General features: G+C 38.8%; 1 long non-coding RNA gene across 1 annotated transcript; it reads right to left on the reverse strand.

The window, feature by feature from the left end:
• Window positions 1–15,271: 15,271 nt before the first annotated feature.
• On the reverse strand, window positions 15,272–15,939 carry LOC117245503. Its single transcript, XR_004500234.1, has 2 exons — window positions 15,619–15,939; window positions 15,272–15,505 (listed from the first exon to the last, which is right to left on the reverse strand). It is a non-coding gene; the product is annotated as an uncharacterized LOC117245503 (long non-coding RNA).
• Between the last annotated feature and the right edge of the window lie 5,331 nt (window positions 15,940–21,270).

Here is a 21,270-nt window from a genome sequence, read left to right on the forward strand (position 1 = left end):
TCAAGCAATGCAGCTCTGAGCTCAGTGGGGTTGTTTTCCTTTGTGCTCCAGGCATATCTACAATATCTGGCTTGATTAATCTGTTGCCTTTGTGTAGCTCATTTTAAATGTCAAATGGATTGTTAATGTGGGAACACATTCTGGGCCAAATTCATCTTCCAGCTACACCTGTGCCACCTAAGCAAAATCCACAGCACCCTATATCAGTAAAAAGAGAGCAGAACTTGTAGCTCATTCAGTACATAGAAAATACTCAGATCTTGGGTAAATTTTCCAGTGCTTGTAAGAACTGAATAACTCTAATTAAGCTTCTCATCAATATTAAAGAAGTCCACTAAAATCAATGTTGTCTAAAATTTACAGGACTAAGGCTTTTCTTTTTACAATAGTTTCATCACCACAAAACCCAACATTTTTCCTCTTTCTTCTTCATAAGGGCAACTCATTCATCTTTCCTGTTACATGTATCTGTATTTGCATTTTTCATTGTGTGAAATATTTGTATAGTTTTCACACTTTCCATCTAAGTATTGATGAAATTTTGTAAAGATATTCTGCCTGTCTAACCAGTAGAATATCCAAAAGTAGAAGACCAGTAGAATATCCAAAAAGTTACGGATTTACTTCAAAGTACTAAAATTTGCCCTAGACCAACCAGGATGCTGATGTTTCAACATCAGTGGAAAGAACCTTCAACTCTTCTTCTTAGGCTTGCTCCATCTTTCCTTGGCACTTTAGCATAACCAAACTAGTTATTAGCCTAAATTCATCTTCTTTTTTTTTTTTTTTTTTTCCCTAGTTTGGGTGGGGGGTTTCTGTTTTGTTTTCATTTGGCTTTTATTTTGCCATGGGCACATGGTGATGGCTGTATGACCATCACAACCATGTGAGGTTACAGCACTAGGTGTCTGAGCAATATTTATGTGTTCGTGGTCTTCTGGGAGGTATTTACAGATGAAGAAGACAGAAAATCTGTCATACTTCAGGTAACAAAATAGGTAATGGAAATGATCCAGTCACAGAGGCAGAAAGCTCCAGCAAGTTTAGGAATAACTCCCATAGACCTCCATACTCCCGTGGCTGTACAAAATCTAAGTATAGAACAGAGGGACACCCCAAGGAAAACTGATGGACATCTCCAAAACTGTGATTCATCACATTTTAATACATGATATGAATCTGTGGAATTACATCTCTGACCCCAGTGAGTCTGCAGAGAGACTGGGTGATTGACTTAGCCTGAATGTCTGACTTAACTACCTGAAAAACCTCTCATCCTAATTAACTTGCTCTAATCATCATTAATTGATTTTGCAGAAGAGTAATACAAAAGTCCAGGCTCTTGAACCTCAAAAGAATCTTTCTCAACAGGCCTGTAGAGAATAAAGCAAGCTACTGAAAGTTAGCATGTAATATATTCAGAAGTCAGACAAATCAGACTGCAGACTGCTAAGACTATCACCAAAAATCAAAGTTGAACTCAGCGGTGTGGTCATTCACATACTACAGATATATATTTTTTTCCTGACTCAACAGGATTTTTAGTGTGTTTTTTGTCTATGAACATTTGCTTTTGAGCTCAGCAATATTCTAAGAGGTTACACTGGCAGGTTGTATCTACAGGTATCTCTTTTAGAAGCATCCCAGGAAGATTCCAAATATTGCTTTCTACAAAGCTGTGAGTTCCCTGACCACTTCAAAGGAAGGAATTCCTGCTGTTCTAGCAAGCTGGGAATGCAAGATTTACATGGTAACAAAGCCTATGATGCAAACCTAGAAAAGCTGATCAGCAGTGAGAGTGCTTCATATATCTGAGAGCTGAAAATGTGCTGCCTTTTCCTCACTTAGAGACAAATGCTCTGGTGAGTGCAGAACTGCACCAAGGTGTAATGATGGAGGCCCTGCTGCCTCAGCCCCTTCTTTAGCAACAAAACTTGGGTCCAGCACTCATTACACCAGTATAACCTTGAATCAGTCCCAGCTTCAGATCCACACCTTAAATAAAATAGGTATGTAATGCCAGTGACATTGAAATAACACATAAAATTCATAGGGGACAATGTTAAAAGAGCAGTTCTGAAGGACAGCACTTTCTTAGCCTTTCTGACTAGAGAAGCTCTGTCCCTTTTCCTTGAAGACTGTTTTTTTTCAAAGAATGTTTTTTAGGCCAGTCACAAGTCCAATGCAGCTGTTTTGATTAGCTCTCATTGCAGATGTGGAGGCAGCATATAGAGAATGGCTACTTCAGAATCTTTGCTGTGAACACTTTAATGCTGATCTTAGCAGTGTATTGGTCAAGCTTTCCATTCCCAACCCATGCTCATGACATACTACAGTTAACAGTGGTTCAATGTTCTTTTATTTGGTTGTTTAGTTTCCTCTTTATTTTTGCTTTCAGAAAATACTGAACTGAATCTTGCCTTGTAAAGCCTATCTCTTTCTGCACAGAATCCATGGTTTTTTGAACAGAAAATATAGCAGCATATCCTGAATTAAAATTTCCAACTTCCAGTAAGGAGAAGCTTAACTATTTTAGTGAACTAAATAGGAAATAAGTTGTCTTTCCAAAATCCCTGAAGATCTACTGCTTTTGGTGAGTGAGGTATCTAAGCTGCAAGTCTGCAGAGCCTTGCATGGAGGGGAAAGTTCCACAAGAAGAAGAACAGGAACCTGACTTAGGCTCACAGAACTGCCATGCAGAGAAGCCTGTGCAGAAAGATTACCAGTTAGGTAAGTTTGAGGATCCAGAAACCAATTCAACAACCATGGAGACTAAGCTATTCAAAAGCAGCCTGAGCAGCAATATCAATAAAAGCTTTTTCTCCACAGCGGCTCCAAGCCTGGTGAGAGGTCACAGGAAGGAGTGAATATTCGTTTGCCTTTTCAGTTCTTGGGCTGCCATCCAAGGCCAACAGTAAGAATGTCAGTAGTGGTGGAGGTTTTTGTGATGTGGTGTACCCTCTGTGTTGCTCCAAAACTGTCTATGCTTTCCTTATTCTCTTGTATTCTTGGAAATTCCAAATTGTTTTCTTTTTCTTTTCTTTTCTTTTTTTTTTTTTAAAGAGTGTAACCAGAAACATTCTATAAATCAACAGCATTCTTCCAGAAGTGCATTTTGCTGCCTGATAGCTACCCACATCACCTTCAGTGCTTAAAAGCAGTTGACTTTTGAGGCTGTGTTTCTCAGTGCCCAAAGTCTTGTGGTTTCCTGACCACTGTGGTCCTTAGGGACAGACGAACAGAATCAGCTCAATAAAGGATTCAGTGTTGACAGGAACACAATCACCCCAGTCTGGCACTGCAAGTAATTAAATGCCTAAATCACACAAAATTTAGTCAGATTTAAGCACAGGCTCTTGTCATCTGCCTTTAGCCACATTAGTCATCCCAGCCACTTTCAGTTAACATGGTACAGGTTTGACCACAATTTGAAGGTCCAAAAAATGTTTAATGATCTTCAAGGCAGAGAAAGGTTCTTACCAGTGGGCAACACAAGAAATGCTACAATGGTTGTCAGGAGACAGAAATTATTAACTTATCACCAGACAAGCAGAGATAGTTTGGAGACTAGGTACAGGATCACCAAAAGCAGATAGGGTGTTTCTAAATAAGTTTTTATCCATACCTCTTCCAGCCCAGTTTTTTCTAGGCATCCAAGGTGGATTACTCCTGTATAACTCACTTCTGTAGCAAATGCAGTTACATACAGAATCTTACCTTTTTTCCTACTTCAATTGCACTGTACTGTAATTTATTAGTACAGATTTCTTAATGATTTTTCTCTTAGAGAATATTAAGCAGTCACTGCCTCAGAAATACAACTGGTTGCAGTGATGAGTTCCACCACCCAATATACTGTCAAGGAAAGATATTTGTTGTAGTAGTTCTAGAGAATTGTCCTTTGAGAACGGCATTTTGAAGTGTTCACCTAAATTACAGTTGTGACATAAATATGACAAGTTTAAACTACAGCACCTGAGAAATTATATACATGAAAAATTACAGGGATATGATCTTTTTGCACTGGCGCATAAAGATTTAATCTCCTGGGTTAAGTACCCAGAACACAGCAGTTGTGTCAAGATAATAGCTAGAATGATGCTCAGAGAAATGTTTCTCATGGTTATTTCTCAGAGCTTTGATGTTTCCTTTGAAGGAAATGCCTTTTGTGGAGTACAGGTGCACAGCTAGTGTGGTGGCCCCAGGGTAAGCACACTTCTGGGGAAACATTGCAGGAGGGCAAACGAGGCAAGTGACCACTGAAGGGTTGGTCTGAGTGCCTCTCAAGTTGGCCTCTGAGCCTCTCAAGTTCGAAGAATTCCCATACATCTGTTGTTAAATGTCAGCTAGGAAAATCGTAGCATTCCAGCAGAATTTGACAGAAATTAGGTCAAGAGGATAGTACAAATGATTCCTTGAACCTCTGTAACAATACCAGAACACCCCAAGAACTTTCTGAGAGACCTAGGTACTCTGGAATATATAAACTGTAGAAAATCTGTAGATTATTTGGGCTGTGATAATGAATACTTTTTATTCATTATCACATATCATAATGAATTCTTTTTCCCTTCCATTTTTTCCTGGAGTAGAAAATATAAACTGTACTTACTATACCTACCCTGTGTAACCACTCCCATTATTTGACTTGGACTGTGGAGGATGAACATGTAGCCATGAAATTTTAGCTTTTGGTGTGATGGTTACCCTTGTTCAACATTCCAACTAAGCTCCTAAGCATCAGGAGTCTGAAGAGGACCAGAGGTACACTGGGTGCAAACACAACATATTTTCTGGGAGAGAAGAGATCAGTCTTTAGCATGCAAGTGAAGGTTTTTGTGCCAGCAGAGAGAGGAGACCATGCCCTGTGTGCAGCACAGTCTTCTGCTACCCTCTGTGGAAGAATGATGCACACTTCACTGGGACTCTACACCTTTTAATTGTTGCAGAAATGCTGGCAAGTGTTCAGAAAAAAACTGTTTTGAATATGATGAAATTTTTGTCTATGGAGACACTAAAAAGGTTTTAATCTGTTTATCTGGTCAGAAGAAGAGGGGGAGAGTTTACAAGTATGAATCCTTTTACCAGGAAGAAGAGGCTGGATACTAAGAAGTGCTTTGATCTAGGAGAGAAAGGCACCATGTATTACAAGAAACAAGGGCCAAATATTTAACAGTGAGTGTGTTAACCAGTACAACAAACCACTGGCAGCACTGATGGATTGTCTTTCTAGAATGCTTCTTTAAGATGAAGTAGAAGCAGATATAACTCTCATAAAGAACAAGTAGGTAATATTTAAAGGACATACCAGAGTCCTAGGTAAATAGCCTAATGGTACCTCTTGGCCTTAAACTCTGTTAAATCATTTCTATTCATGAAACATATATTTATTTCTTTCACGTAAAATAGGTTGCTGTTAAAGACACACACCATTCAAAAGAAAAAAAATAAAATAAACAAAGTCAAATCACAACAAAATGTAAATAAACAAGGCAGATTCACTCACACAGAATCATGCAAAATATGCTGACTTGGAAGGAATACACAAGGATCATTGAATTCAACTCTCAGCCCTGTACAGCACCATCTTTAAGAGTCACACCATGTGCCTGAGAGCATTGTCCAAACACTTCTTGGACTCTGCCAGCCTTGGTGCTGTGACTGCTTCCCTGGTGAGCCAGTTCCAGTCCCAAACACCTTCTGGGTAAAGAACCCTTTCCTAATATCCACCCTAGATCTCCTTTGAATTAACTTCAGGGTATTTCCTTGGCTCCTGTCACAGGTCACCAGGGAGAAGAGATCAGTGTCTGCCCCTCTTTTTCCCCTCATGAGGGAAGCTGTAACTGCAATGAGATCTCCCCTCAGTCTCCTCCAGACTGAACAGAACAAGTGATCTCAGCCACTCCTTATAGGGTTTCCTTTCATGGCCCTTCACCATCCTTGCTGCCCTCCTTTAGACAAGCTCCAACAGCTTGATGTCTTTCTTACATTGTGCCACCCAAAACTGCCCCAGCACTCGAGGTGAGGCTGCCCCAGCCCAGAGCAGAGCAGGACAATCCCCTCCCTTGCCTGGCTGTTGATGCTGGGCTGATGCCCCCAGGACAGGGCTGGCCCTCCTGGCTGCCAGGGCACTGCTGGTTCTGTTCAGCTGTCCCCAGACCAGGAGCCCTGGTCCCTTTTCATGGCTCTGCTTTCCAGCCTCTCATTCCCCAGTCTGGCTGTACATCCAGGGTTGGCCCATCCCAGGTGCAGAATCCAGCACTTTCCCCTGACTGAACTTCATTCGTTTGGCAATTGCAAATCTTTCATTCACATTCCAAACTGCAGATTACAACTGCAAATAGTTGCTTCTGCTGCAGATTAGGAAGAAAAAAAAAAGCGCAAAACAATTATTTTAAGCGTTATTTTATATCTCTCATAAAATATTTTCTGCATTTAAAGCTGTTGAAAAAATTCTAATGAATACAAAATCAGATAAAAGCTGTGGGTCTGAGACCTCTTCACTTTTTGGGTTCTTCACAGTCTACTGGGATGTGGACACATGCCCTACAGTTTTTTGTTGTTTTTTTTTTCCACAAAAAGTGTCTATCTTCTTATAGGAAAAACCAGCTTTTGTGGAATAAATCTCCCAAGGACACTTTGAATGGAATACCACATGGAACTGGATCTCTACACTGCATGATGTAGATATCTAATAAATAAATTTTAGCCATATGCATGATAAAGGCAACTCTTCAATTTGCATTTTGCAAAATGCTAAATGTGAGCCATGAATGTCCATTTTTCACTAGATTGGAGGAAAAAAAACAGGTCAAACTATACAGTGGGGTTAATCTTTGGTTCTTTAAGTACCTTCTAGAGGAGATCAACTATTACTCACTTTTTTACATGCAAGAACATCTCAGTAAAGTGCAGTGATTCATTCAAAGTCACCAGATACACAAGTGACAGAACTGGGAGAAGACCTAGATGTCCTGAATGTCTGCTTGGTGATCTGTACTTCAAGCAATCTTAAAAAACATTATTTTCCCTTATATATAGAATCCCTTCACATTTCTTTAAATCCCTTGTTCAGCTCTGTGAGACTCTCTAAGATTTATTTTCTATATGTATTTGTTCTATGCATGCAGCTGGCAAAGAGAGGGGGAAAGCTGGCCAAAACTCAGGTATTTTACTGTACATCTGGAAGCTGATTTTGAAGACCTGGGGCGAAATTCTGGCCCAACTGAAATTAATGGCAAAACTTCAATGGGGCAGGATTTCACCCCTGGGAACTAAGCAAAAGTATCTCCACCCTTATAAGCTGAGAACGGAAACATGCTTTCAACAGGACATTATTTGCTACTACCTATTCCACAGTAGTTCAAAAAAGAGTTTTGTAATCTGTTCAGTCAGCTCTTTATGGGAAATAAGAAAAAAAATCATGGTAAATTCCATTTCACCAACGTATGAATACAGAGATCAATTAATTAATTCATGTACAGCAAAAAAACTAATAACAAAGCATCACACCTATATTTCAGAGACCTTTTTGTTACTGATTTAGACTAAGGCTGTTTCTGTCAACATTTTTTTTTCCAGATTTCGTGTTTATATCTATTTGCCTTGACTTTGACAAAATTTACAATAGGGTTAAGGTAAGAAGTCAAAAGAAGTAATAGTGCCCTCTCACAAAATTACAGTCAGAATGTGATATCCTGAATTAAAAGAAAAGAAAATGTCTTCAGAACTCAGAAGAAAAGAAAAGCAACAGGGTTAGGGGGAAAAATAAAACTCCATTTTATTTCAAACAAATGTTAATTCAAAGCTAAGTGGAAAGAAACACCACAATTAAGCTTCTAAGACTTATATGTCTGGGTTTCATTTGTATGGAATTTTCCAAAATCTTTCAGTTCTAAGGACCTAAAGTCACTCTGTGCCTTGTGCATGGATGCTACAAGGCATTGTTGAAACTCAGACTTTAATTTGAGTCATCACAACAAAAATATGCCAATATATTTGTCCAGATGTTCTCTATTCTTCCATTTTAAAATTAAGACTAAGGGGATGAGTAAACCTGGATGGAATCCTTTTGCTTTTTGGAAAGGGTAAAAGCTGTGAAATCTTTGGGGCTGATCACTAAAATTTCAGAATACCTGAGTTTAGGCCATCACTGGAATGGGCTGCTGAAAGAAAATGGATCCTGGAATTAAGGCCCACCAATGCCACATAACAAAATTGATCACTCAGACCCGAGCAATTGTCAGCATCAGTTTTATAAGCGGAATTTTACATAATTATTGGTTAACTCTGCAAGTTCACAGTGAAAGGCTAAAGACTTGTCCTAATCCACACTATTAAACAGTATTATTTTTTCCATTTGCCTTTTTTTTTTTTTGCTTCCTCTCTATTTCATTCATTTTATTTTATTTGGTCTCTGGTCAGGCCTCAAGACACCTCCCAGCTTCAGACAAAGCATTTTCTCAGGTGTTGCTATCCTAGTAACCTCAGTTAGTAATTGATTCACATACATCACTTTCCAAGATGGTAGTGCTGAGGTTACTGTGAGAAGACAAAAACAAGGAGGGCTATAAATTACAGCAACAAATTCAGTGGGCACAGAGGAGCAGGTCAGCTTCCTCTTTGCTTATATTCTCATGTACATGGAAAAAAAAGATATAAACACTCGTCATGTTCTAAGTATGACTCAAGCACATTAAAAATCATGCTTTGAAATGCACGAGTTAACTGCTGAAAGAACTAAAAGGACATACAAGATTTTCAGATCAGTTTGATTCAGTCAACATTGGGATTTTATGCAGATGCAGCTAAAATGTTCTAAAGTTCACAAATAAGGAGAGTAGGCAAAGGGAAAAGTCACAAATATTCCAATAAATGGTCTTACATATATCTATAGTATTAGGAAAGGGTTTCACTTCAGACAAGTGAGGTCAAACTATCAAGAGAGCTCAGGATAAATTTACAAGCATCTGGAGCAGGGGACAGACTTTCAAAAGAGCCTGGCTTAGGCTGTGACATTTATTCCTTAGCCTGATTTTGTCTTATTTTATGCATGTAGTTTTATGATTCACCTTATTACCTTTTTTTTTTCATTCTGTTTGCCTGTCTTTCTTTTCTTTGCTGTTTCTCTCAATTTTTTTCCATTTGGGCTCTCCTCTTTGCTCTTAACCTTAATGCTTTCTCTTTCTCCCTGTATCTCATTCCTATTGACTCAGTTACCAGTGATTTTATTTCCAATTCATTCTTCTATTAATAATGCATGTGAAGGTTATTAGGTGTCACTTTGTTCTTCTCCCAAAGTCCTTGTGCCTTTTCCTAACACAAAAATCTTGCAGGATGGCCAAAGATGGGAGGTGGGATACAAAAGGGGGAGGCATTTAGACTTAATATGAGAGTGTAGATTTCACAGTGTTTGGAGCTCCAGGGAAAGGAAGTAAAATTCAAATGACTGAAAAAGAAATCTAAGTTCTGTTTGCACTGTCTCATGAGAGATTAGTGCCTGGCACCAGATATTCAACAGCAAAGATTTGAAGGTTTATGTGAAAAATACTGTCTTTCCCTTCAACAAGAACAATGAGCTCAGGCAGGCAGAGAGACACCTTTGCAAAACCGGAATTCAGTGTGCCAACCTGCTTCCTGTCTTCTTCACATATTTGGCCAGGGACAAGTAGCTTAATGTTCTGGTGCCAAGACAAGTGGTCCAACTCTTGCAACTAATCCTTTTCCAGAACACCTTTTGTAACAGCCTGAGGACTTGGAAGACACTAAGAGGCTTCAAAGCATGTCTTTTTGCTTACTGAAGCTGTATGTCACTTTGGATGTGCATCCTATGATATGAGTTTTCTTAAGCCAAAATAAAGAAGAGGAAAACTGGTTGGATAACAGTTCAAAGTTTTACTCAGCCCTTGGCATCAGTGGGAACATTTTGTCTGGCTTATATGACTCATTATTAGTGTCCACATTCACTAGGGGTCTGCAGAGCCCAAGAAAATTATCTTGTTCATAGTGCACACACCTTCAGAACTGGATCCTGGCAGGCATCATTCCCCCCTCTCACGTGGATATGACAGTGAACAGGGAGTATTCAGCATCCATACAATCAGGGCCCTGAGCTGCCTAAACATTCTTGTTCTGTTAAATAAAGGCAAGAAGGGCCTTTTGTTGAAAATAGATGTGAGATACATGTCCCCTGTAATTACCCAATTTAGCTGTAAAAGAGAACACCACACTTAGACCTGGAAAAGGGTAGCATTTTTGGGAACTGTTTCGAAATAGACCAAATTTGAGTCAATGTCCATCTGATATTACTTAGTTGTTGTGGTATCATCTTTTGAAGTGGTTTCTTTCGGCATTGGCTTGGGCCCATAAACCAGTCAGCAGTGGTACATGTTGCCACCCACATTTAACTGAGAGGCAAGCAAGGCACAGCTGGAAACAGTCATTGCTCTAGAAACCAATAGAAGCCCAGCAAATGAAGAAAATGCTGACTCATGTCTTTAGCTAGCTTGTTTTTCAGGAATTTGATAGATTTTGAAGGGATGAAATCTAGAATTGTTGAATTGTATATGGGGAGATATCAGGATCCTGTCAAAAATTACTTGTCAGAAGATGCTAGCTTGTTCTGACTACAAAAGGCAAAATTTTGAATTTTTTTAGCCAGCGCTAAACCCACCACACTTCATTGTAGGGCTTTATGGGCTTTAGCTGTAATTTAGCAAAAATATAAAATAAGCATTTGCTAATTGTCAGTGAGGACTTCTGGAAGAAGTAAAGAAAAGTAGTGGTGGTAGATCTGTGCAGCTTTACTGAAAAAAATAATTAAACACAGCTAATTTGCTGACTTGTTAGAACCAAAATTTTGCCTGAAGTCTAATAACAAGACATTAGAGCAACAAGCTGAACAGTGCAGAAATTAATCAAAAATAAATAGACCATAAATTTGCAAGGCTCTGAGAAAAAGTGCCAATTTTTATAACAAAAGCCCAGTGGATGACTGAAAAATTCTCATCTTACTTTCACCTACAGTACTTTAAAATTGGTGAGAAGATATGGTAATAATAATAATTACCTAGTAATTTATTTTTATTTAGTTCTTGTTTGTGATCCTCTGCAGTCTTGTAATAATGTTTTCTGCATCTTTTAAATAATTTGCATTACAATAATAGAATAAGGAATGTCAAAGATCAGACTCTCACTTAAGTGTATTGCACAATACTAGTAAGTGTCCAAAATGAAATAAAACGAACCCAAAACAAAGAAAGAAAACAACAACAGGTCAAATAAAAGTGAGAAGGAAGGGACAATCTCTCCAGTTTAGAAATAGAGCACTGAATTTTCCCTAGTTTATAGACGGAGCACTAAGGTCTTTTAGACTTTAAAAGTCACAATCAAGGACACAGAAGTGACAGGATGCCTTGGAAATAGAATAAGAACATTCAAAGTGTGGAGCAGAAAACAGCATTTGCATTTCATAAAATATATCCAAGCTTCAAATGCATTTTCATTGCTATAAAGAAGGAAAGCAAAACTTTCTAGAATTTCTAGGAGGGAACAAATGAACAGCTCCAGGAAGACTTGATAATAGGTGCTTTGATGTGCTGTGGGAGACCAGGCTCACAGATGTTCCAGAAAACAAGAGGGGACCTGAACAGGTATTGTGCTATCAGGGAAGGCCTGAAACTGCATCAGGTCATCTTTATTTGCAGAGTCATCCTAGAGTTGCAAAAAACAGTCCACAGAATCGATGGGACATTTTAGCTTTTGTGAAATGTCAGTTTTCACCAGGTAACTTCTGTAAAAGGTTAGTTTTTCCTCCTGCTCTGAGTCCTTGTTTGTCAGGATGCAGTGGAGGTTGGTATCCATTTTTTTCCCTTAGTACTATTTTATTGATAAAAATTTTGTGCAACATGGGCATACACGTCATGTATTTGGACTTCAAAAAGGTACTGGAACTATACCACAAAATAAAATAGAGCTGCTTTCAATGCTAACATCTCCCAGTCATTTCTGGCAACACAGACCATAATTTTTTATTGATTAAGTTAACTTTAAACATATTTCCTTCAAATGAATTATGGTAGGTTGAAGACCTGCAGTCACTTTTTTTAGTCTCAACTAGCCTTTGTTTTCCACACCATTCATTCCAAAACTGACAACAGGAAAGGTCAGGTAGGTCATGCCTAGCTAGTCCCAAGTGCCACAGTATATTATCCAAGACAGAGAATATAATTATCTTTTCACAAGTGGCAATTAGTAAGAATAGCCCCCATCAATTCTATTTAACATTCAACATTTGTAATGTGGCAGAAGCCAAGGCATTACAGCAGCAAGACCAAGTTACCTTAATAAAGTCAAAACTAACATCAAATACAGTAGATTTTTTTGTGAGCAGAATAGTTCAAAAATATGAAAGCTGAAGAAAATATTTATTCCAAATTCTTCAAAGTATTTTTGTAAAATTTTCTATTGTGAAAAATTTATTTAGTTAGGCTGTTCCTTCTGCATCCTAGCATACTTTACACTTGCAATGGATAACAAATAAGGAACAAATGACTTAGTATTATTATGGGATAGTGTGCTTGAGAGTATTATAACCTCCCTTCCATAGAGAAGCAATTTTTTAAAAAGGAAGAAAATTATCCTACTTACTGCTAACCTCATTTGCAGGGGACTGGGAAAATGGAGTTAAAAAGAAGTTAAGTAAGCCGTTAGAAAAGAGATAGCTAATTTGGGATACTTCTGTTTCTGGATGCCTGATGTAAGTACTCGGAATTATTTTCTGAAGTTTTCAATTGTGGTCTGGCTTCAGCCCAGATCTCCTCTCTTCCAGGTCTGTGCTATAACCACAAGATTGTTCTTTAATCCCTCTACAGTGAATAAAATGAAATTATACAGATATTCAAAGTCTTCATTTGGGTATCTATGGACTAAGACTGAAAGTATCCTGGATCACCAACAAAGAGTTCATACACTACGAGCATTTATTTCCTATCATGCCATATCCACAGGATGATTTTTTTGCCAAGTTAACTTTCCTATATGTAATGGTCTCCAGTTCCAGCACTGAGTGAAATGGCCTTGGACTTGATCATGTGGGATTGTGCTATGCACTGTTAGCATGAACATGTCTCTGATTTCTTCCCAGTGATGTCTATTTTTCTCTTATTTGTCTCAAAACTACAAAATCCTGTTCTGATGGATTCTCAGTTGAAAAGTTCTTTCCTCATTTTGTCAAGGGTAGCAAATACATTCAGTTTGGCACCAGGCTCACAGAGAATTCCAGCAATTCCCATAGCAACTTAGCCACAAGCCATTTGGGATGATCACAGAGATGCCCTATGGGAGGGATTGAATTAAATTTCCCTCACTTCTCTCAACAGCTGAAAAACACACTGTAACCTTCCTTCCTTTCTCAAAGAGCACAGCCAAACCTTGATAGTCAACCAAGCATACACTTGCATCAGACTCTGTATTTTGTATTGAGGAAAATCAGTTCCCAGTAGTTATCTAGTAGTACAAAAAGTCGTGTTATATGAAGGGTGATTTTGCTCTTTAATTTTTTTCCTTTCTTAAAAGAACTGGCAACACTGCAGACAATTGACTGAAATTAAAAAAGTTATTAACAAAACTTGCACGGAAGTGTCAGAGTTTACAGGATTCCTGATAAAAAAAGGAAATACTTATTGTCAAATGGCAACTACCCTTGAACTAACAGCACAAGGTGGTGATGGAGAAACAAATGGACTGTGCATCCAAGTTTCTCCCAAGCATTTGTGGGTAGCTCTGGAAGACTCACACAAAGTTCTTCTCTAGATGCATGAGGGGACTTTGACAAGCTCTGACTTGCAATGACCCAGTTCACTGAAAGCTTTAAACCTTTTCAGTATTACACATCAAAACTCATCTGATTTCACTGGTGAAACTTCATATTTAGCAGAAGCTAATACAGAATACCTTTTTATTTGGATTGGATCAGTGTCGAGTAGCACACCATAAACTCCATTTCCATCTTCTACCATAAAGATGAGCATAACTCAGTATCAGGTAGCTGACAATTATGGCTCTATCAAGACCTTTTACATGTCTCATTCATGCAGAAATTACTTTTCTTCTCTCCATCTGTCAAAAAGATGTAACTGTCTTGACAAATGTTCTTTTACAGCTTACAGAAATGACATTGGCCCTCAAGATTGAAGAGAAAGCCAGAAATTCCCCTGGTTGGTTATGGATGGAAGAATTTGTTTAACTGCCTCAAAGTTTATGCAGTCTTGTCTTTACATTTACTATTTGATTACAACAGTGCATAAAATGCTCAAACTAACTTCAAGGTCTGCATGTGAGACCTGAGGAGGTGATGATATAATTGGTCACAAAAAATACAAAAGGAAAGAACCGAAAACTGCTGGATTTTTATGTGCATGAGCCTGAGACAGTAGGATATTTGCCTCAGGCCACACAGAGAGTCATCAACAGTGCCAGGATTTGAGCACCAGCCTCCCAGGTATGTTGATCTAAGCCTTCCACTTGCAGTTGCCTCTGTTCAAGGAAAGGACTGCTCAAAGCTCAACACTGTGAACTCACCACAAGTCTGAAGAAAACCCAATTAGTTACCAGCAATGACCGCACCCTGACCCTCATTTTAAATGCTTGAAACATTAATTATTAACCAGTCAAAGAACTGAAACCTTGCAAGGGGCCAGTCTGAAGCACGAATCAACAATACCATGCTATGTGCTAGAGACAGACAAGCAATCACCAGAGATGCTCTTGTCTGATCTATTCTTTGGCATTTGGCTACAGCTTGAAACTCTTTAAAATAGATATATCCCACTTCAAATTTCTTTCCTTGAACTGCTACAGCAAGCAAAAGGAACTACCAAGCAATAAAATAAAGGAAAACAACGAGCTACAGAGGAACAGTTTCCACTGTGAATATCACTGACAGAATCATTTTAAGGCACAAAGGGGAAAGGACTTTTTTATAGGTGCGGAAATCCTGGTAACACAGTCTCTTTGTTTGCAAGCTACTGAGGTCAGAAAAAGCTTGCCTGAGTTCTTTATGTAGCAACATCTAACATCCTTGTTCCTGGCTCATGGGAGGCACCACCTAATGCCTGCTGTCAACTCATTTGTGACACGTAACTGTAGTCAAGATGGGGCTGAATTGCCAGGTTTGTAATGCATGCAGGCATTGTTCAAGATTATCTAACATTAGCCTCTGGGAAAAGGATGGCTTCGGGGCTCTAATTAAAAGAAATCATAGACAGTCAAATCAAGTGCTTCCTATTTGTATTTTATTTAATAAAGAAGGAATGACACAGATGGAATTTCCCTCAGCCTTGCTTTCTCAGTAAGGGGCAGGGGGGTGCAACAGGCCTTTCAGAACTCTGCAACAGCCGTAAACTGGTCCCAAATCGATTGCCATCCCCAAACACATTCTCCGAAGGCTTAATGGTATTTTCACGTGGGATCCAAAGCAGGCGGTCTTCAAGGAAAGTTATTGCATCTGGTGAAAAAAATAAAGTTGACATTTTTTGACAAGACCCTAAAGTATGATTCTCCCATGAGGGCTGTAACATAGAAGAGGCTGAGCAGGTGGTAATAATCAGCATTACATACATTTGAGCATTTTCTATAACATGGATTACCATGGAATTTCTTCCTCCCCCTCCTCTTCTGGGGGAAACTTGCACAAATTGCAAGCATTTCCAAGTCGCTTTGATAAGCATTTCTATCACCAGTTTCACAGCTGTAGCTAGGTTGTTTAAAATATATAAAACACAGCCACACCCTCCAGCAGAGATAAGGCCTGGGAAGCAGAGGACTCTCCTCCCTCTCTTTCTCAGCTCTTACTTAGCCAGTTTTCTAAACACTACCAAAAATATTCTACTGTTGTGCTTAAGCAAAACATAGAGGTGCTTAAGCAACAAGAAGCTACTGTCTACTTTGGGGCGAAGGGTGGATGCACAGCCACACCTCAGAGAAAGTCAGAGGGTAAAACCAAAGATAACTAAGCAGTGATTAGTGTGTAGTTAGAAAAGGGCAAGACTAAATTCAAATCTTTTACCCCAGTTCTCCAGCTGACTCCAGAAAGAGGTCAATAGGAAGAAGGTCTAACCACAACCAGAGCCCCTTTCAAGGCTGATGCAGGAATCCCACAGAGAGACAGAGATGTGACAGTAATTCTCCACGTGTGCAGCCATCCCCAGAGTCTCCAGACTGGGAGCCCTGGATGTCATCCTGCTCTTGGGAACTCAGCTGCCTGTGCTGAGAAGTTGTCTCTGCCACAAAGACCCTACAATTTAAAATGATGTAATGAAACAATGAAGCTGACATTAGTAAATGCTTTTATAATTAGTTTGGTGGTGTCATTTCACTGAATAGCAAATTGACAGAAAAATGCAGTTTCTGGAGGTCACTGAAGCAATTAGGAAATACTGAGTGGTTTCTGCCACAAAAAAGAAGAAATGAACTATGGAAATAGAGGATTGAGACAGGCCCTTCAAGATAATGACTTATTTCTATCCAGAATTTTTAATCAACTTTTAATTTTTCATTTCAGAACTTTCTGTTTTCACACATTGTTTGTATTGGGTTTGAATTTAAGACTATTTTTCTTTTCTTGTTGGTTTTTGTTTTTTTTCTGGGAGGGGAAGATTTTGCTAGGGAAAGAAAGCACTGTCCAAAGTGCTTGGATCAGATAATCTTTTCTTAATCAACATAAAGCAATTGTTATTTCTAAAAATCCACATCTATATCTTCTTGGGTTGTTATGCATGTTTTTAGGTTTAGAATATTTTACTTAATGTATTTTTTTAAATAACTGGGATAGCTATATGCCCCGTTTACATCCCCCTCAATCTTTTAATATTTCTACATCTGTGTAATTATTTTATGAGTTGCTGCAGCACTAGCTTTTAATACTTGAGCAGTGACACTGATGGATGCTTTTGATTCTATCTCAGCTAATATTTACCTCACTCTGATAAAATCAGACTTTAATATGTATGTGTTTGTAAAAGGATGTAAAGGATTTTTCTGTGCTTTTTCCCCCCAGAAGAGCTCTAATTGTCTGTTCAGGTTGTTATTATTGGATACAACATTTTGTTTTTAGCATCAACCCTGATAATTTAGGTTCTTTTTAGCTGAAAATTGTACAGAATAATTTTTCTTTCATCACAAATATGCTTACCCTACAAAGAGCAACTCTGTCAGCTGTCCTGGTTTCAGTCACAGCCATGTTATTTGCACTTTTTATTATTTAATTCTTTTTTGCCAGAACACTGCAATATGCTTTTATTTTACTTAAATTCTGGAAGGCCTTCAACAGAGGGAACCCACAATAAAACTCTAGCATGCTCTCCCATGGTGTCCTCTGACTAAGTAATGTTCAAGTTTCAGCACAGTGAGGTATTTATTTCCAAAGCATACAAGTAATTTCCCCTGAAGCCAGAGAAAATAAATGATTTTTTTTCTGGTTCATTTCTATCACTTGTGTTGCAACTGTGTCTAACAGCATGATTAAAATCTATCTATTAGAACTATATATTCTCACATGAAGAAAATTAATACTCATTTTTGCTTTAAAAGATCATTTTGCTAATGATATTTGAATAGCTTCTTGGAAATACTAGGGATATGTGTAGCAGAAATGTTTCTTTGTGTAGGAGAAGAAGGCTGGAGAGGCTGTAATATAATCTTGGGATATGCACAGGATTGTCTGCCTGTGTTTTGACAGTCTCTGTAAATTCATAGCACTTTTGTGAACTAGCATAAAGAAAAGAGAACTCAGGTATCTCAGTTCTGAGATACAGGCTGAGAACTGTAGCCTCAATAAAATGAAGCCCTTTCAATGAACTTAACAAGATCTAACCATTGAATCATTGTTGTTTCAGATAATACCATTATTCTAGAAAAGTGCCTTGCCCTGGACTTATGTGTCTTTTCCCTCACATTTCTCGAGTGAGCTCTACCAGCTGGGTGTAAGCTACCAAAGGCCACCCTCTGGGGTGCCTTACTCTCCCAGTTCATGACTTACTAGGATGCTCCTACTGGAAAGAAGATCTCTTTCAGTCCTCAGCCCTATAGACCCTGTCTTAAGGGTTGGGACTTCTAGACTGATCAATGCACTCATGTCTGACTCACCTTGAACAAAGCCCTATAACCTTGAGGCTTCTAACTCCAACCTGAAATTTGAAGTGAGTCTCTCCAGGTTCATAAATAAGGCATTTAAAGCTTATTTCAGATGCCTGAGTGTTGACACAGTAATAAAGCAATCCAGAATGAATTATGATGTTCTCATGAGACAAGAGATGTCATCTTTCTATTGATAAAGTGAAATATTAAAACCAATTACTTTTGTCTGATACCTGGAGTCACATAAATGCACATGGGAGAGCAGACTGGAAAATGAGAGTTGGCACTAGAGGTGGCTGAGGTTTGATTTGCATGCAGCCAAGTAAAACAAACTAAATAAAACATGTATGCAAAATCAGTATTTGTACACAAAGGGAAATATAAAAGACTGTTTTCACAGACATGTCTGCTGGGGAAGGTAAAACTTATTACTAATAACTAAGTCTGTTGCATCGCTGTGACACTTGCTGATTCTGAGCTCAACATAATGAACCCACTAATTCAGCTTGTAGTTCAGGCCATCTTCTGTAGATGTTTTGCAAATTCCCATTAAGGGGAATAATATTACTATCCCCACATAAACTGGTCATTGTGACAAAACATGGAGAAGGAACTCCAGTACCAGAAGTGGCATGCAGTGGTCTCAGAGAGTTTCTAGCCTTTAGGTTTAGTAGTGCCTCTGGCAAATGGGACCATGCTTAGTCAAGCCAATCACTTAGAGATCTTCAGACTCTCCTTCTCCTTCCCATTCCCTTACTTTGCAAACTGCCTTCTATTACACATCTTGTTGCTGTTTGCTTTCAGCTGAAGCATCTGCATGGACACAGAAGGATGCAAGTCTCTGATTTCCATTCACACACAGAGTTCCTGTTTCTAATAGGGAGGCTAGAGATCTTGAACCTCAAAAGGAGAACAATTTCCCAATTGGGGAAAGTGCAGCAGAAAACATGGTCCTACCACATAATTTGGTTGCTGTCAGTTCATCCATACAGCAGGACCTACAGTAAAAAAAGGTTCATCTGCACTTGGACAAAAACACCCAGGACGCCTGCCTGGCTGAAATCTGTCACTGTTTCTGGTGCCACTGTCCACACTGCCCAGCATCAGCCAGGCTCCAGTTTCATCAGCAAAACTATTGGTTTTTTATTGTATGTTAACTCTGGAGGTTTGCAATGAAAAAAGTTTCTCTCCTACAGGAAACTTCCCAGAGTCTAGCTAAAATCAGTGAAGGTAAGGACTTTGGATGTGCTGCTCCACTTCCACCTGCATCTACTGCATTTGAACCACCATATTATATTGCAAAATTAGGTCTCTGAATTTGTTGAACTGAGACCAGGCTAAAAATATTGAAACAGTGTTAGGTGTTTAATGACATAGTTCTCATAGTCCACAAAGGGCAAATAAATCCTGCATGGATTTCATATTTGCATGAAGAATTATAAACTATGATGTATGAGATATTTGATACAATCTTTACCATTATTGCACCTTTAAAAGGCATTGGGTTTATAAGCGTTTCTTCTAAAGTTCAAATTTACGCTCTTTATTTCAAGAAAATACTTTCTAAAAGATGTGAGGTAGCTCATACAAAAGCTGTGAGTTTTGTTTCCTGGATTGCCTCCCATTAACTGGTTTTTGCATCTGACTTCTCATTTTACACTTAGGAAACTAGATTTGACACTCCTTTTTAACATTATCAATTCATCTTCAGAGTGCTCAGCAGCCTATGCTGGACAAATATGGAAGAAAATTCATAAAAAAGTGAATCTTTCATGAAAAATAGCCCAGATAATGATGTGCTGGCTGCAACCTCCTCGTGTTTTATCCTGTGGGATACAGCACTTGAACAAAGCTGAAAAGATATGCTGATACACCGTTCATGCAAGGGAAATATTTATGCTCTCAGTTTGCCATTGGCAGAGACTCTTCTTTCTAGCAAAATAGCTGTGGCTTACATAAATGCTGACTTGTAATTGCAAAACACATGCCATTTGTAAGCCTGGGGTTACTCATAAGTTCTAGAGACTTTCAGTCCATTGCCCTGAGCCAAATGCAAGGCCCAGATTGTTTTAATGTTAAGTGTGATTGAAAAAGAGCCTCTACCCTGTTACTGGAGCTACAAAAACCAATTGCACAAGATGCAGTATTAGGCATGTTTCAAACATTTCAGGAAGAGATTAGTTAAATGGTATGCTGGGCCTTTTCCTCCAGCTGGGCCCACAAGCAGCGGTAGCATATCCAGACTTTTCACTGAGGCTGGTAATTAGGTCTGCCTCATTCCCAGGAGATTAATTCTCTGCAGAACAGATTATTTCAGTCCAGCTTCTGTATCCATGGGCAAGTCAGCAAGCTGATTTCAATTAGAGAAGTTAAGTGCTATTGACTTTCTCCCATGTACAAGAGGTAGGCATGGCAGGTAGGGGCCAGATAAGAAACCAGATTACCGAGTTAATCTTACAGTTACAAATACTAGAAAGAACCTTAATTTCTTATTGCATAAACAAATAGGTGAAGATGCATTTCTTTATTTTGTTTTTGAACCCTTATAAATTATGACTTGCAAAGGAAGAAAAAATTGTGTGGTTTCGTTCTAGTCTTCTATCATATTAGATGAGGAAACATAAATGTTTTGTTTCACCAATTAAAGTACTGTCCTGTCTGCCTTAAAAAGCTCTCTGGTGATGGAGGACTAATCAACTTATAACCACACATAAGAGGGAGAGGGCTGAGGTCATGATTTAACAGTACAGGAGCTCAGAGAGCACTATTGCTTTTTCATGGATCTATTACCCTGGTTGTGGTGATATATTCCCAGTGTTAGTACAAAATGATGTACTATACCTGTGACAAAAGAGAGTCCTCTTTTTGAAGCACTTGGCCAAAGAGAGGCTGTAGCCTCTTCACTGTGCATCACAGGTGGCCAAAATATCAAGGTACTTGTAGCCCTTGACAATCTCAGCCCAAGCAGGTGTACTCCCTGGGGAACACACACATGTGTATGACCTGTCTGTCTCTTGGTCACTACTTTCCTAACACTGATGGATTAAAATATCTCACAACTCAATAAGCCTGACCAAAACAGCAATCATAAGTGTGATCACTTAAGTCTCCAGCCTGCTGGATATTTGCTTTCTG

This window comes from Parus major, chromosome 2 (assembly GCF_001522545.3).
Source record: "Parus major isolate Abel chromosome 2, Parus_major1.1, whole genome shotgun sequence".
In the NCBI taxonomy this organism is placed as follows: domain Eukaryota; kingdom Metazoa; phylum Chordata; class Aves; order Passeriformes; family Paridae; genus Parus; species Parus major.